This window comes from Solanum dulcamara, chromosome 2 (assembly GCF_947179165.1).
Source record: "Solanum dulcamara chromosome 2, daSolDulc1.2, whole genome shotgun sequence".
Classification (NCBI taxonomy): domain Eukaryota; kingdom Viridiplantae; phylum Streptophyta; class Magnoliopsida; order Solanales; family Solanaceae; genus Solanum; species Solanum dulcamara.
Genome location: NC_077238.1, coordinates 47,806,529 through 47,811,933, shown reverse-complemented (window position 1 = coordinate 47,811,933; position 5,405 = coordinate 47,806,529).

Here is a 5,405-nt window from a genome sequence, read left to right as displayed (position 1 = left end):
CTCAGGGATCAGATTTCATGGTTGGAGCGGGCTTTATGATAGTATCAAAGTATGAGGACCGATTCCACAAGTCTCCAGGCATGCCACCATGATATTACCTATACAGAAGGAGAGAGTTCGGTGCTTTTTCAAGAGATTGAGGGTCTAATTATGGATCGAGACTCAATCTTTAGTCTTAGCAGGCCTCTCAGGTATGAAGATGGTACTCTATGCCTACACACTTGAGTAGCTCTATCGCGAGGCCCTAAGAGGCAGCAGTAAGAGAGCTAGACAAAATGATAGCCATGATGGGCACTCCTTTAGACCCCGGGAGTCTTATGATAGATCTTTCTAAAGGTTTCAGCCGAGTCAGTCTAGTCTCCCCTTCCAAGCCTCTCATTAGACTATAGATGGTGATCAACACCTTCATGTTGGCTATAGTGTCGATCTGAGTTAGGGCCGAGGTGGTTCACAGATGAATTCTTTCGAATGAGGTAGCTGACCTCTAGCTTTCAGCAGATATTCCTAAGGGTACTATGAGTATGGAGAGCTAGATCATTGGTCCCGCAAGTGCCCTTAGTGCAGGCTAGACTTACCAGCTCCATAGGAAGGTAGGTGCGCGCCAACACCAGCACCTATAGTTAGAGGTGGAGGAGGGGCCAAGACCATAGAGATAGTCCTCAAGGTGCATAAGAAGGTCCCCGAGGAGGTCGTTCAGGATGCAGAGTCAATGAGGAGGGTAAAGGAGCCTCGACCACCATATGCATGGGTAGACCTCTGAGATGAACTGGCGGGAACTTAGGATAGGAGACTGATAGAAGTAGCAGGGCTGGGAGGACCACTTCTGTGTAGCCCCAACTAGAGCAAAGGCTGAGGCATCAAAAGATCTGATCATAGGTATTATTTTCGTATGCCATCAGCCTATGTCTTCTTTATTTGATCCAATCTCTACATATTGTTATATATATATTTATTATTCCCCTCATTTTAATATGTTCTCGGAGCTATTATTTGAGCCATTGTGTTTCGATCTAAGTAGGTGATTCAGCGGTGTGATACTAGAATTGATCTTTTTTTTCTTAATATAGTGGATTTAGATTTGATTTTAGGCATGGACTAGTTATCTCCTCATCGTGTGTTCTTGGATTTCTATGCCAAGATTGTTACCTTAGCCATGCCTAGTATTTTGTCGGTGGTGTAGAAGGGCCTTTGTGGTCTTACGCCAGTTTGAATGATCCCTTTTTCTTTGGGTCCAAAGGTTAATAGCCAGCGGGTGTTTGGAATTGTTGGATTGTGTTAGAGATATAAATAGGTAGGTCCCTACAGTTGATTTAGTACCTTCGTCTCGAGAGTGTGTAGATGTGTTTCCTGCCAATCTGTATGGCCTCCCTTCTGACCCCGATATTGACTTCGCTATTAATGTAGAGTTGGGGAATCATCCTATTTCCATCCCACAGTACTGTATGGCCCCCGCATAGCTCAAGGAGCTCAGTGTTCAGCTTTAGGATCTCTTGGATAAGAGATTTATTCGGCATAGTGTATCACCTTGGGGTGCCCCAGTCATGTTCGTTAAGAAGAAGGACAATACAATAAGGATGTGCATCAATTATAGGCAGTTGAACAAGGTGAAGGTGAAGAACCATTACCCCATGCCTAGGATTGATGACATATTCGACTAGTTTTAAGGTGTCGTGGTGTTTTCTAAGATTGATCTGAGATCCGGCTACCACCAGTTGAGGATTAGAGTAGTGGACGTCCCTAAGGCCATATTTAGGACTCGTTACGGCCAGTTCCTAGTTATGTGTTTTAGGTTGACTAATACCCCTACCACGTTCATAGGCTTGATTTTTGTTTACTTAAAAAGAGTAGAACTTGAGGCAGAAGAGATAGAATGAGTTGCTCAAAGACTATGTTATGAGCATTCTCTACCACCCATGTAAATCTAATGTGGTTGTTGATTCTCTTAGCAAGTTGTCTATTGGGAGCAATGTCCATGTAGAAGAGGGAAAGAAGGAGTTGGCTAAAGAGGTTTATAGGTTCGCCATTTAGGAGTTTAACTTATTGACACTCGTCATGATGGTACTATTGTTTGGAATGGGGAAGAATAATGGTTAGTTGCAGAGGTGAAAGAAAATAAAGATCAAGATCCCATTCTTCTCCAATTGAAAGATGATGTCTACAAGCAGAAGGTAATAGCTTTTGCCAATGGGGGAGATGGACTATTAAGGTATATAGGGAGATTGTGTGTTCCAAGTATTGATGGTATTCAAGAAAGGATCATGGAGGAGGCCCATAACTCCAATTATTCCATCCATCCAGGTTCTACAAAGATGTAGCATGATTTGAAAGAAGTATATTAGTGGAGTGGAATGAAAAAACATATAGCATAGTTTGTATCCAAATACCCAAATTTCCAATAAGTCAAATTTGACATCAAAGGCCTAGTGGAGTGGCCCAAAATGTTATGATTCCAAAATGAAAGTGAAAGATTATAAATATGTACTTCATTATAGGTTTACTGCGATCCCGTAGACAACATGACTCTATTTGGGTGATTGTGGATAGGATGACCAAATTAGCCTATTTCTTACTTATTAAGACATCAGAAACCATAAAGGACTATGACAGATTGTACCTTTTAAAAATTATAAGACATCATGGTTGTCACGACCCAACCCCATAGGCTGCGATTGGGGTCCGACCTGGAACCCCGTATACCTACCTATCAGTTGTAGTCATATTGAACTATGAACAAGGTGATACTACTTACAAAAATACCAACGAGTTAAAACTTTTTCGTGTAGGTGTGGCCTCTTTCACTCGTCTCATAGCATATAAGGGCATGCAAGCCGACAAGGCTGCTGTAACATAACAATATTCATAAAATATCGTATAGGCGCAATCGAAACGAACTCACCAACATCCCATATTCAGCTATCTACAGACCTCTAGGAATAGTAATAGCAACATATAGCAGGACAGGGCCCTCATCGTACCCCTATATGTAAAAATATATACATTAAGTGATGAGTATCTAAAATTAGGCTCCAGAATAGTGAAGCACTTCCGACATAGCTGAGAGGAACTCCTAAGCTGACGGATCTCCAGAATGAACATTTGTACCTGCGGGTATGAAACGTAGCCCCCCGAGAAAAAGGGGGTCAGTACGATATATGTACTGAGTATGTAAAGCATAACATATCATAACTGAAACAACAACTGAAATGGGGATACAGAAAACATGTATAACAGTTAACATATTACTATACCTGCAGCTTAGGACATGTAGTCGTATACCTTATCATACCCTGTACCCGGCCCTCTAGTGAACTTGGTATCATAATCATTTCATTATAATCATGCCCGACCCTTCATATGATGCGATGAATGATTATTGCATCATATATCATGCCCGGCCCTTCATGGGATGCGGTGAATAATCATTTTATCATATATCATGCCCGGCCCTTCATGGAATGCGGTGAATTTATCATGCCTGAACGTTCATGGGCTGCAGTGAATTTATCATGCCCGGCCCTTCATGGGACGCGGTGAATAATCATTTCATCATATATCATGTCTGGCCCTTCATGGGATGCGGTGAATTTATCATTCCCGGCCCTTCATGGGATGCGGTGAATTTATCATGCCCGGCCCTTCATAGGATGTAGTGAATTTATCATGTCCAGCCCTTCCTAGGACGCGGTGAATTTATCATGCTGGGCCCTTCAGAGGACACGGTAAATTTATCATGCCCGGCCCTTTATGGGATGCGGTGAATTTATCATGCCCGACCCTTCATGGGATGTGGTGAGTGACGTATTAACAGCCTGCATGAGTAAAGTAACGAGGAACCATATGCAATTAGTTCATCCTCTGAGATTCGGTATAACAACCGCCATGGATTATCATTTGAGGATCAAAACTATCATCGTCTCACGTATCTTCTAACTTCCATTAGGGGCCACATCCACGTTGTCTCAAGAGTCCTAGGCTTTTATTAAGGTAATACCAAACGGCTTATACAATTAGAGACACTTGTCATTATAGAGTTCTTAGTCATGGGACCTCATATATTCAATTAGTATTCATCATATAGGGACTCGAGGGTAGCAGTTCAACTACTTTAAGAACTTCGATATTAAGAAATGAATAGGAGTTATAGTTCATGCTTCCCATGCATCTGGTTACTATTTCCTGTATAGAAGGCTTGAGGGTGATAGCTCAGCTACCTTAAGAGCCTTAGCATTTAGAAGTGAACAACAGTTAATAGGCTCTACATATATTACCTTTTATCCTATAGAAGCCTTAAAAAGGCAATAACTCAACTATTACAGGAGTTCTACCATTAGGAAGTGGATAAGAATTATGGACTGTACTCAGAGCTTTACGAATGGAACTATACCCAAGTTCCATATACAAACCATTCATAACTTATATCTAAGACATGCCAAAATAAATAAGAATAGCTTTACATACTTATGCCAAAAACATGCCAAAAGAAAGCTTCACATACCTGTTATGGGTTAGTCTTTGTCCCAGTCGTCTTATCGTCCCATGAACCTAGGTAATATTAAATCAATACGAACATCAACCTCTTTATACCTTTCAGCATCTTACATTACTTAAGAGTATTCATAAACCCCATTCCCTCGCTCGCCTTCTCGACTAGTTCCTTAACTAGTTAAGGCGTTAACGAAAATCGGACAGCAACTCCCCTATAATGTGCCCTATCCGGATTCCCAATCACGTCCCTAATATCTACAGACAACCAAAAACATAACCAGAAGCTCGTATATATAGAAATCTTTGCAACATTATACATTACAACCTCCGAACGACTCGCCCAAAATTACGATATCCAAAATAGGGTTTCTAGTTTCTATTTTGTGAAACCTTTAATCGTACGAAGCGTGGAATCATGTGGCTGCAACCAAAAACTTCCAAATCTATTTTAGAACACATTTATACCCTGCAACACACACCACCCAACCATCAGCAGCCTCCAAACACACCACGCCTCACCTCCACTACAATTTAACTACGGCAACTTCAATTTAGACTGTTTCTTTCGCTGAGCATCCCCACGATTTTTCCATAATTCCATCAGTATAAAAGGTACATAATACACTCCATAAAAATCCCATAAAGTCCAAATTTAAAGAAAAAACCTTACCTTACCCGAAATTGGCCAAACTAGCCAAAATCGCGCCTCGAAACCTTCTTTAGCCCGCTGTAACGTCGTGGCAGCTTGCTGTCTGATTTTTGCTGCACCAAACTCAAATTTTATACTACTAATACCTCCATATCATCATTCTATATGCTAGATAATTAATTTACGAAACAAAATCGGGTCTTACCTTATTTTTCCCTCCTAAGCCGTCACATTTTTCTCTCCACTTCTAGGGTTTGTTCATATTTCTTAC